This window comes from Leptonychotes weddellii, chromosome 6, assembly GCF_054177405.1.
Source record: "Leptonychotes weddellii isolate Sample4059 chromosome 6, ASM5417740v2, whole genome shotgun sequence".
In the NCBI taxonomy this organism is placed as follows: domain Eukaryota; kingdom Metazoa; phylum Chordata; class Mammalia; order Carnivora; family Phocidae; genus Leptonychotes; species Leptonychotes weddellii.
Window position 1 is genome coordinate 103,334,474 of NC_138374.1, and position 13,073 is coordinate 103,347,546.

Below are 13,073 nucleotides of genomic sequence, written 5' to 3' on the forward strand. Positions count from 1 at the left end.
GCCTGAGCCGCCTGTGCTGATTCCCTGGCTTTGCCAAGAGGCCTTCAGCAGAGAGGACAGGCTGTCTTGCAGGGTGGGGGACTGATCCTCATCCAGGAGCAGAGCATCACCAGCACTTTTAGAGACAAAAAGGCCTTGCTTTTCTCCCAGGGGCTTCATGGGGAAACCTGCACCAGTAAGCCAAGTCTTGCAAAAGGCAGCAGTTCTCAGGGCCTTTGTCCCCGGACTTAAAACCAGGCCCTCTCGTTTCCAGTCCTTTCGAAGACGCCCAAGCACAGTAAGGACTGGCCATTCTGACCTGAGTGTGACTTATAGGGAAAAACAAGCTACAGTAACCCAAAAGAGAATTAAAAAAAAAAAAAAGAAAAGAAAACAGAAAACAACAAACACACAAAAACACGTGGGTAAGTTCGCGCTGGCTCTAAATTGCTTACCGTTAAGTCTTGAGCCAGCTCCTGATGGAAAGATAAGGTAAATCCTTAATCAGTCAATAATTAACCGAAGCTCCATTAATGGTCCAGTCAACCAAATCCTGCTGACACCTTCAGAACCCTGCTTTAGTGGGAGGGTTAGGCGGAACCTTTTGATAGACCCCACTCTTGGATCACCATAAGACGGGTAGAGTTGTGTCTGGACCTGCCAGAGAAATCTTTTCTTAGGCTCACTCTTTTGGATAATTTCTGCAGATTTCACTTTTAGAAATCTCGTCTGTGTTGTGTATAAAACAGTTTGGAGATCTATTCTGGTTTCAGATCAGTTTGAATCAAATCCCAGATGTGTTCTGCTCCTTACTACCTCAGTTTTCCTAGAGGACCATAGCTTTTCTTTCCTGCTTTGCTCATCATAGTAGTTTGCTCATTTTTGAAGTTTATTCCCAGTGTCTGTAGATATTCCTATTCTTACTTTCTCAATGTCAACATCTCTTCCATTTGTGATAAGCAACCACATAGCCCTACCAAAGCACGAAAATAATTTTCGAGTTTTAAATAAGTAGAAGATTAAAAGACTAATAAATACTGATTTTGGTCTTTCTGGTAGATCAAGTTCTTTTTACTTCCAACAGAAGCAGATTTTTTTAGGAAGAGGGGTTAGGTCATAAATGGTTTTTAATTTCATTTTTTTGTTTTTGCTTTGCTTTGTTCTGTATAGCATCTAGTGTGTTATGATATGCTTGTAGTTACACTATTGGATGAGAAAAATCAGCATATTAAGTGTGGTTTGGATTTTTCCTAAGGTCAAGCTGTAGGTCATGACTGGATGCCAGTCCATGAACTTTTCCCCTAATTTTGTCTATTCAAACCATTTGAGAAATATGTTCTTTTAGACACGGGGGAAATGGGGTATAAGAATGTGGTTTGGGGGCGCCTGGGTGGCTCAGTTGGTTAAGCGACTGCCTTCGGCTCAGGTCATGATCCCGGAGTCCCGGGATCGAGTTCCGCATCGGGCTCCCTGCTCGGCGGGGAGTCTGCTTCTCCCTCTGCCCTCTTCCCTCTCGTGCTCTCTGTCTCTCATTCTCTCTCTCTCAAATAAATAAATAAAATCTTTAAAAAAAAAAAAAAGAATGTGGTTTGATATGAATCCGTCTCCACCCCAGGAGAAAAATAACAAAAATTGAATGTTTGGCTGTTAAGGTATCAGTGGTGTTATTCCTGCATGTCCAAGATGGCTCATCCATTTACACTTCTGTTGGTTCCACAGCTCAGCCTCTGTGATCACCAACACATCATTCTCCTCTCCTAATAGAGCTCAGTAGTCTGGGTGCTCAATTAATCCTTGGCTGTTTGGGGGAGTTGCCAATGAGTGGAAATTCTGCCAATGATCTGTGACACCCTTTTCAACAAACATTATTTGAATGACATTTCTTTTTTCCCCAAACCATCCATCTGTCCTTTCTTATGCAACTTTTGAGTTTCAAAAGGGTAGAAGGCAAGCTTTCTTTTGGTCACATATTTGGTCTAAGAAGGCAATCTATGAATTAAAAAATGTAATCAAACTACAGCCTTATAAATAAGTCTATGAGATTCACCAGCTTGAAGCAACATGTTAAATATAAAACCAATTAGACCCAGCCTTCTTTTTCTGTTTGCCCATTAAAACTTCTTGCTCGCATGAAGGCGGTTGGTAAATGACTAGATTCAATGTTGCTATGATCATTTGGGGGTACAGTGGGAATGGGAAAGATAAGAAGAAAAACAGAATTTTTTTTTCAAAACTAGTCATTAAATTTGTAGGTAAACAAATCTAGGACCCAGTTTTCTTGGGTTTTATGTTAACTTTTGATTGTTTTAAAATATGGAAAAGTATTATCTCGCCTATAAGAGTGCTATTAAGTAAAGCAGAGGACATACATCAAGTTGCCTGTGTGGTCATGTTGCTTGGATATTAAAATGAGATTTTAAAGAATGAAACTGGAGTCTATTTTTCAACAGGTGGAAAGGCATTTATAATTACACTAATAATTTTTGAGTATCATATTAATGAGGATAGGGAGATGTAGACTTTGACATTGGCATGTTTAGTTACATTCACTATGAAAAAAAATGTTGTTTACCCCTCGAGAATTTCTTAAGGAAAAGAAAAATCAATGTCCATCAATGAGCAATATTTTTCTCCCCAGAGGATATTGATTTGAACATTGACTTCACAATGGGTGAGTTATTTCCCTCAGACCCCCTATTATGAATTGTTAGGTGACATGTCTTTTATGAGCCAATAAACATGTTGTTTCTAGTATAGTAATCTCGTCGGGGAGATTCCAACTTCTGAGTTGTGGTTGGTTTGGAATATTTCAGCTTTTGTATGTGAAGTATTTCTACGGGGTATATTCCAAGTTTAAAAAGCCATATCTCTCATCTTCCTTCCTTTTTAAATGAAATACAGCTTTTTCGATACTTCTGAGGGAATATCAGGTGGCAGTGAATAATTCCCTTTTTTGCTTGCTCCTCAACTACATGTCCTCTCAGCTTGTGCGTGGACCCATGACTCGTGTGTAGTCATATAAATGTCTTCATGATTCCCTTTTCTCTCTTTATGTCATGGTACAATATTGGTATCTCTGATTTTGAGAATAAACCAGACTTTCAGTTTACCAGAGAAGCCAGTATGTAAAGGAACATTGTAGTGGGTGAAAGCAGGGAAGAGGATAGGTGGTGTTGAATTTTTGTTAACATGAATGCTCATTCTTCAATTCATCTGTTAGGATTTGTGTATAATGTATCTTCTTAATGAGCTTCTTAAAGGGCGAATTGAGAATTTATGTTAGATCGCCTTTGGGTTTATTCATCCATCCATTTATTCTTGAACAAATATTAATTTACCGCCATATCATGTGCCAGACACCGTGCTCAGCATGGATGATAACGATAAATAAGACCCATCTGAGGCAGTCACAGGGTGGTTAGGAAGACATTAGGTCGGATAGTTATGAATACATGTTGACACAAAATACTTTAGGAGTCCTGAGACTTAGCTTCAGGGAAGCTGGGAGTATCAAGGAAGTCTTCAGGGAGAAGGTGAGCATAAGCCTAGTTAATTAATCAGACCATGGACTTAAGAGAGGAACAGAAGCACGTGTCCCTGTTGCATCGTGAGAGAAATCTTAAGCAAGTCACTGTACCTCTCTGAGCCTCGGTTTCCTGTCTGCCAACTGGGCATAACAATACTTGCCTTATGAGATTGTTGCGGAGATTAAATGAGAATGCATGAAAAGGCCTCCACACTGTGCACAAAGCAGGCGCTCCATAAATGTTTGCTGCAGAGGTATAAGAAAGTGACATCGCAGCACACTCTAATAGGAATCCAACAAATACTTATTTTTTTTTTTAAAGATTTTATTTATTTATTTGAGACAGAGAGAATGAGAGAGAGAGAGCACATGAGATGGGGGAGGGTCAGAGGGAGAAGCAGGCTCCCCGCCGAGCAGGGAGCCTGATGAGGGACTCGATCCCGGGATTCCAGGATCATGACCTGAGCCGAAGGCAGTCGCTTAACCAACTGAGCCACCCAGGCGCCCCCCAACAAATACTTATTGGGCACCGACCAGGTGCCGCTTCCTGGTGCCGGGTCCTGCGTGAGACACCACCAGTGTGTCAGGAGACACCGTGACGGTGGAGTGGGGGATGGGATGACAGGCAGCTCGTGCACCTCACAGAGGAGACACACTGCTTCTGTGCTTGGCAAGCCGGACATGGGGTTCAGAGCGCCAGGGGAGGCCTGGCGGAGGAAGAGGAGCCAACGTTTGTCCTGCCAGACCAGGAAGGGCCTGATGTGGCCGTGGTGGCCTCAACACAGGCAAGAGCCAGGCAGCCTTGTCCATGTGTGATCTCTCAGTTTCCTTCAAGTTTTCCGCAGGTGCTCATTGCCTTTCTGTAGCTAGATTACAGTCTCTTAAAAACAGCAACAAACAAAAAAACCAAAACCAAGACTCCCATCTGTTCGCTGTGGCCTGTTATGTGACGCCTCTGGTATACACCCAATAAACACGACTAGGTCTTCATGCTTCCCTCTTCTCCGCATGCTGAAATGTTCCAGTCGTTTCTGAATGCCCAGTCAGTTTCAGAGTTCTCAGATTTAAATGCTTGCTTTTGTGCTTATTAAAGAGATTCATGAATTGGGAATTGTGATCATGTCACTGCCTAAAACTCTTCCCATTGCTCTTAGGATAAAGTCCAAAATCCTGAATGCGCCTGACAAGACTTTGCATAATCTGGCTCCTGTCCTGGGCTCCTGCCTCATCTCCTGGAACTGCCCATCCTCCCCACGTCTCCGCCTCCCTGGCCTTACTCCTGCTATTCAGTGCTCCCGCGCCCTTATACATGCTGCCCCCCATGTGCGTGCGCATAAGGTCTCCGCAGCCCCTCCTCCAGATGGACTCCCCGCTTTAGGGGCCCGCTTCAAAGTCATTTGCTCAGGAAGGGCCTCCCTCATTTCCTAGGTTAGACACTCGAATGATACAGGCTCGTATCGCCTGGAGTTTTCTTTTATTCTGCTCACCATAATTGAAATAAATGATTGGAACGTAAGCTTTATTCATCCAACGAATGTTCTCTGAGCCTTTGATGTGGCCTAGATGTTGGGAATGCCGCACAGGAAGGCAGAGTCTCTGCCCCGGGGGCGCGTAAGGGAGGCAGTGAGCAAGAAGCGACTATAGATGGGATATAACGTCAGGCCGTGAGAAAGACTCTGGAAAATGGTTAAGCTGGGTAAGGGGACAGAGAGGGCTGAAGGTAAGTTGGGAAGAATAAGAAGGCAAGTTTGTGGTTGTCTTGTTCAGTGCAGAATTGCCAAAGCCCAACACAATGCCTGGCGACTAGAAAGTACCTGACAAATAATTTGCTGAATGAAAATCATGTTGGTTCAAGTAGACCCGGAGGAGTGAAGGGTTGAATAAGGCTAATATAGCTATGCTTCCTTCTCCCCAATTTCCCTGGCCGTATCTGGGACAATGTAGTCTGCATGCTCCCCCCGCATTAGGTAGGAATCCACGTCAAACCTAACACCCTGGTAAGGCTGAACTATAATCACACCTTTTCTGTGGCAGCATTGCACATTTTCTTTCTTAATTGCCACGGGCAAAATAGCAACTGGTTGGTGAATGAAATATTTAGGCTTTGAAGAATTGATATTCTAATCAGTTGCTATTTATGCCAATGATCAGCTATGTCTCAGTGAGGAGGAGGACAATTTTTTTTTTCTGTGATCTCTGTGCGTCTAAGTGACTAATGAAGTCAATCTGGGCTTGGCAGATTTTGCCACAACTTGGACAGACGTGGCACTCATGATGTTGTGTTACTTCTCAGCTTGCTGGTTCCCTTGTTCCCACTGAAATGATCTCATTTTTGGCATTTTCCTTTCAAAGCGTTATCGTCCCATTTTGCACGATGCCGCTGTAGGGCTCAGGCTTAAGGCGCGGTCTGCCACTTTTCTTTCAACCAACCTTGTCCAAAAGAATATTCTGAAGACCAAACATATTCTATTAGCTTTATTTTGTTTTAATCTGGGTGGGATGGGGGAAGAGGGGAATTTATGCTCTCACAATTTTCTTCTTCAGTTTGGAGAGAACTGGACCTTGGGGCTCCATGTGAATTGAGAGTCAGACAAATTGGGTCCGTTCTCTAGTCTCGGTTAAAAAAATTTTTTTGCACAGCAGGAAGGAAATGCACAATCGGAATGGTTCCCATTATCTTCTGTGGACCCTAGCACACCTTTTCTATTGTGCGGTCACCTGGCCCCACTTCTCCCATCAACTGTGTCTTTCCCTGCCCCAGGGGCCCTCTCTGGTTCTGCACTTTTATGGAGTCCATTGCTTTGTTCGCACCACTCTTTGGACAGAAAAAAAAAACCAATCAAAGTCCATCCTCTAAGTTCATTTTGGCTCTAATCCCCGCTGTTTTGTCTGTCCCACCCCTTTCTCTCTGTGTATCACACTGTTTATCTCCACAACCAGATCCCAGACTCCCCAACAGAAAACCACACAATTTATATCTGCCATTAACCAGCTCCCCCAACCACTCCATGCACTAATCAGAGGTCTTCCCATAGTTGCTGCTCAGGGGTTTGGGTTAAAAAAAAAAATAGAGAGAGAGATTGGAAAGAAACGGACTATATTTCTAGCTTCACATTTTTTCCCTTAATATGGCCAGTTTGTAATTATATATTTACTTATCTTTCTCCGTATTGACTGCTCTCCCTTCCCTCAAGCTATAAGCCTCATAAAGGCTGGAAAACGTGTCTGCTTTGTTGACCAAGGTATGCCTGATGCTGGCCAGAGTAAACATGTTTAATGAATCTCTGTGGAATATAGGAGTGAATGTAGAGGAGAAGGAGCTTATTCAGGGTGGATTTTCATTTACCCTAAAGAAGTGAAATGAAAGCAAACTTTGGTGGTTTTGTTTAACTGTGGGCAAATTGGTATGGACTGAGAAATTCAATTAACTGTATTCATCAATTTTTGTTTCTGGGCTAGAATCATGAGACTAAGACCCGGAATTCTTGGTCCCACCTCTTTTGTGGCATTAAAAACAAAAAACAAAAACAAAAAACCAAGCCCAAACCTTGGCATATTACACCACCCAGATTTTTTTCTTTGTCTCAAAGAAGGCTCAGCTGAACAGTAGATTCCTCACCCAGCACAACAATCACAAACTCCGAAAACCTCAGCTGCCCCAGATGATGTCACAAAACCCTTAAGAATGCTCACTGCTGAGTTGGGCACAGGTCCAGCAAACACAATTCTTCCTGCCAGTTATTCAGGGTCTTTGACAGATTAGGTGGTCTTTTTTTCTTCTGCTGCTGCTTCTTTTTTTTTTTTTTTCCCAACCTCTTAAAAGGCAGTTCAGTTTACCTCTAAGCAAGACATTAGCTCTGGCTGCCCCAAATAACATTTTAATTGAAGTCTCAGTCCAAACAAATGCCCAGCCTCTTTATTAACCCCAACAGTGTAATTTTTCAACCTAAGACTGATTCAGGGGAAACTGTCTCACTTAAACTGCTACGCAATGGGACATGGCAGTTTTCCTCAACCAGTCTCTTTTCTGACCTTGATTTGAACCTTAATCTCTTCTAACGATGTTTTCTTTATTAGCTGCTCACAGCCGTGGCACAAGACTAATTTTCCTGTTTTTAGACTATCAGTTTACAGAGGTATTTCACTCCCCCTTTTGCCCCCAAGAGTCACCAAGATTTCATGGACCTCTTTGAGAAAGGGAAGGGAATACCTATGTTTCACATTTGTTGTTGTTGTGGTTTTTTAAATTTAGTAATTTAAATAGCTGCTTTGCAAAATGTTCTATAGAATTTTAGATTGTATTTTTGAGGTACATTGAAGTTTAGGTACAAAGAAACCATATTCTGAATTGTCAGAAAAACCTAAAAAAAAAAACCAACTCTTTTAAATTATTTCAAAAGATCTCTCATCAATAGCCTGCTCCACACTCATAAAATGAAAACTAAGGCTATTATCTGAATAATTCAGGCAAAAACAATATGTTTTTATTAGAGACCTCTAATCTTTTAGGGGAGATCTGAATTATCCAGATAATTGCTGCAATTCCTTCCTTCGTTTTAAATGCTTAAACATAATCACTGAGTAATGACAGAGAAAATCATTTTTCTTCATTATACCTTCCCATTTTTTGACATTGGTAAAATGATCCAAATTAAAAAAAAAGTGCACCCTTTTCAATAACAATGAAAAAAAATGTGTTTCTCTATTTGGTGTATACCTTAATATAGCAGAACTATGTAGGTAGAAAAACAGTGCTTGTGATCATGTGCTCAGTTAGATTTATTATAGGTTTTTGTACTTTTTGGCATTAGCGTGAAAGCATATTGGTTATTATTTTTTATAACCTAATTGGAGGCTTTGTATCTAGTTACCCCTCTGTTCTCAGCTTAATACAATAGTTTATTGATTGCAAAAATTACATTTCTGTGACTTTAAAGTCCTAGAACTAGGATTGCCATTGAAAGTTGGGGATTTAGCCTGGTGTTTGGAGGGCAGCGACCATGTGCCCTCTGGGTGTGAGGAGGTAGGCAGCTGGGAACAGTTGTCTGTCCCCTGCGGTGTTCAGTGGTACTCGCAGCATGTTGGCATGATAAACTTTGCCTCCATTTCACTGGTTCAAACAACTAGTGGGATTGAATCAGAGTTCTCCTAGATCATAGTTTATTACATGTTACTAAATTCCATTATTCAAGAAGTTGCTGCTATGATTATAAAACTTCCCAACATATCCTGCAAAGCTCTCATCTCCATTCCTGGTGCATTTCCTTTTACATTGATCTTTTGCTTCTCTGATGGGCAAGTTTTGTTGTTTTTTTTTTTTTCTTTTTCGTTCCCCTTGGTACTTATTTAAAGAGCTAAGAGCTAATTTGAAAATACGTCTACGAAAGGACAACAGAAATGAGATGTGAAAAAAACTGGATGAAGATTCTTAATTAGTCCATTATTTGACACGCACGATTTAACATGGTATGCTTAGCATTGTGCATTCCCCAAAAGAACAAGGCTCTTTTTTTTTTTATCCCAAACTTTAGCTCCCTCTCATTCATTATATCCCTTCTTGTCACTTTCCATTAGCTGATCATGACATCCTTTGCTGGAAGGGCGAGCAAGCAGATTACTTCCAAACTGGTGTAAGTGACACTCAAAAGACTGGCCTAAAGGGAGTTCTGTGGCAGCAACAAGCTCCTCAGCCCCTGGAGCTGGAGAATGTCATTTCAATAATATACTGGAGTCCGTTGTCACATCATTTCTGTAGCAACTTGGCAACTTCCCAGAAGTGGCAGGAATAGGTCTTCTACCGTGATGGAATCTGATATTATCACTGTCGCTGACAATAGTAATAATACAATAGTATAGTATAATAATATAATTAATAATAATAATTAACATTATTAATAGTATATACTACTAGGAATAGATAGTAATATTATTATTAATAGTATAGTATAATAATAAATAATTATTATTATTTTTATTATGTACTGAGCCAATCTAATCCTTCTAACTAGCATCTTGCATTTTACAGATGAGGAAACTGAGGACTGAAGTGGTTAAATACATTGTCCATGGTCACACAGCTGATAAATAGCCGAGCTAGGGTTTTAATTGAGGTCTGGCAGACCCCCAGCTATGCCTCTTTCCGTTAAAGCAGGTTATGCATAACACACCAACTTTTAGGAAACTTCACCGTGTCTCCCTAATTTTGTTGCAACTGAAAACTAACCTGTCACCAGGCCCTTCTGAGTGGAGGTGGGGATGACTGAATGAGGCAGCCAGGGATCAAACACACATGATCAGATGGTGCTAAGGAAAGAAGTGCAGGATCTGATGCTCTGATCAGCTCAGCCCTAGTGAGGCGAACTGCTCCCAGTTCATCATCCCTGCCACCCCACCCCACCCCACCAGCCCTCTCCTACTCTCAAAGGTCCAACCTTGGGAATCATCCTCAGCCTTGGAACGGCATTGGCCTGGGAAGAGCTGAATGGTTGCTGATAAGAGGTGTGTCCCAGTCACAGACAGCAATGAAATCTGATCTGAACAGCACTGGGACCAGTTCTGGCTGCCACTCAGACCCTCATGCCAGCTTCTGGCCTCATAAGCTCCTCTGTTCCTGAAAACACAAGTTTTCTTCATTAACCAAATTTTAGATTCTTCCCTTCACATGAAGCACATTTTAGCTTCTTTTCCCAGGAATCTTTGAAATATTTTGATCTTAAAGTAAAGAATAGGGAAATACAAAGCAATACGTTAAGTAAAAGTTGCCTGTTATTTGACTACCAGGAGAAAATTCATAGTCCCATGATATGTACCTTTTCTGTTCAGGCTGTACATATAGGCTAGGCTTTAGGTAAAACATGGTGGTTGTAGGATGGACTCTGAAACCGGACCACCCAGCTTTAAATGTAGATGCTGCCACCAGCAGCGTGACCTAACCTCTCGGGATCCCAGTTTTCTCATATGTAAAGTACTTCCCTCCGAGAGCTATTGTGACGATGATCTCATGCGCGTGACATAGCTGGCCCATGGCAATCACCTCCTGCATCTAGTTACTGGTTCATAGGCGCTGGTCCGTGATCTTGTCTTACTCGCTGTTTCTGACCATGCTCCAGCCTCCTTGAATCCAAGCCCATATTTAACTTCATCTTCAGCCATGATTCCGTCCCTTCTCCGTCCATGTGGTGTGATCAGCTTCCCCCTTGCACCTCACCGGTGATTTTCCAGGTCTCAGCTCCTGCCCATTTAGCCATAACTCTTACGTAAGCGCCGCCAGCATCTTCTATCCACGCCTGCATGTTGGATGCATTCCTGCCTGGATGCGTTGCTCGCCCTGCCTGAAACCAAGGCAAAGCCTGAGCGTAGCCCTCCTTGTTCTTAGCCGGCTGGAAGGCCTTGGAGGGAGTGCAGGTGGAAGCAATAGCCTGAGTTTGTGATCGTAAAGACAGCAGCAGCATCAGCCCACAGTTTTGGGGCTTCTGGAATGAAGAACTAGCTTCCAGATATATAGATGTATGCAATACCGAAGCAAGTGTATTTGTTTAAATCACTTTACATGTAGAAGATGAAGGTAATTATGAATGATCTTTTTAAAATCTTCTCTTTGAAAGCCCTCTGTTGTCAAGGCCACACTCCCAATCATCTCTGTACCTCTGAGAAGGGGGAAAATATGTACATATGTATGTATATGTTAACTGGGGGGAGTGTGTGTGCTGGGAGAGCGGCCGGCCAGTGGCAGGAATGGGGAAGAGAGAATTATATTAAATGAAACTGGAAGTTCACGTGGACCTTTCAGACGTAAAAAAAAAAAAAATTGTTGATTTTACATGCCAAAGTCTTGAAAGGAGCTTGACGGCTCACGGCTTTGGTGTATTTTTCCAGATGGCAGATGCCATTTTGTGTTTTGCATAAACTGACTAAATTTGCTTGCTCTTTGTACTTATTTCAGAGGCAACCATTCTTTGCTTTCAATAGGACAGAAGAGCTCCTTGGCACTGGAACCCTCCTGGTCTGGTGAGGGAGGGATGAGGGATGTTCTGAGGACACACAGCCATCATCCAAAACTTCCTACATTCGGATGGAGGAAAGAGGTTGCACCAGAGCTTCGGATCCACGTTGCCTAAGGGATGATTCAGACTGTGTGAACGAGTCACAGAAGGTGAGCTATGCTGAAAAACTTTCCAAAGCTATCTTTCCAGTTTGCCCATTCTTATCTCCATGGTGGACAAATAGGTTTGTGACGCTCTTAATTCAAGTCCTCTACATCTTGCTAATTGCTGGTTGTGTGATCCTGAAACTTAATTCCTCTGTACTTAAGTTTCAGCCAAAAAAAAAAAAAAAGAATAGTAATAAAATAAAATTAGGATGATAGGAATAAGTAATACTCCTCTCTTAGGATTGTTGTGAAGATTCCATGAGTTAGTTAATCCATGTAAAGGATTTACAACAGTGCTTGGCATCCAGGAAGTGTTCAAGAAATGTTGGTAGTTATTATTGTTATGATTCATTTCTGTGGAAATTTGCATTTTTTCCCCTTATTTTCTGAGGAGAGACCTGCTCGCCTCCCAATGTCATTATGCCAACTCTTTGGGTTCTTTATGTGGAAATAGACTGGTAATAGAGTGGTTCAACTGTCGGCTTTGCAGTCAAACAGAATCAAGTTGAAGTTCCTGAAGTAACAATCAGTAGCTTTAGCTCCTCAAGAGTGACTTCATTTCCCCAACCCTCAGTTTCTTCATCTATAAAATAGGGATGATAATAATCTTACCTGCTCTGTAACATTTTTGAGAAGATTAAATGTCAGAGTGCTTGCACAATATCTGGCAAGGATGTAAAGCATGTTGGTATTGTTATTATTTTTGCTCCCCCAAATATAGCGCTCTTAGACTCAAAAGTGCCTCAAGGAGCTTGTCAGGGCTCCAGGGCTTTAGCTTCATGTCAGCTTCCTCACCAGAAAAGAGAGCAGACACAGAAATAGAAAGATGCTGTGAGGCTATGGCTTTACAGGGACTCTGCCAAATAATGACACAGAATTGAGAGAGTCAGGTCTTGCTCAACATGGATTCCAATTAACGTTAGAAAACTCAAATTTCTCAGCAGGCCAATCCCCACTCATTACATTGGAGATGATTCCAAAGCACTAAGGAACTTCGGCCTTAGTTTTCTGTCCTAAGTACCCCCAAAGTCAAGTGTAGAGTCAGGTAGGCTGTGAGGGAGCACGAGTGACCAGGGCTGGTCACCTCTCATGGAGGAATCTGGCATTTGTACATCATAAATATTTAAATTTCACATTTTCAAAAACGCTTATTTTTTTCTTCAAACCAAAAATGGATAAAAGCTGCATCCGTGAGTGAAAGAAGCCCCTCTCTAATCATGTTATCGAACAGTTGAAAACCGTGTGGATCACGTTCGTCGTTTTCACCCAGCAATGAAGAGTAGTCTCTATTAATAACTGAATAAAGAGAAAAAAATGAGCACCTGAAACTTTTGCCCCAAAGCTAGCATGGACCCTGAAAAAAAAAACCCAAGGAACATGGAACAAAGAAGTAGGAAAAGCATCACCAACCTCGCAGAT

At 41.9% G+C, this 13,073-nt stretch overlaps 1 long non-coding RNA gene across 3 annotated transcripts in view; it reads left to right on the forward strand.

Moving 5' to 3' along the window:
- LOC102727409 (uncharacterized) overlaps nucleotides 1-13,073 on the forward strand; it is a 50,895-nt gene that overhangs the window by 10,864 nt on the left and 26,958 nt on the right. For all 3 annotated transcript variants that reach the window (XR_014146467.1, XR_004075936.2, XR_004075934.2), the window contains exon 3: nucleotides 11,474-11,657. This is a non-coding gene — a long non-coding RNA (uncharacterized LOC102727409). The remainder of the gene's footprint in view (nucleotides 1-11,473; nucleotides 11,658-13,073) is intronic.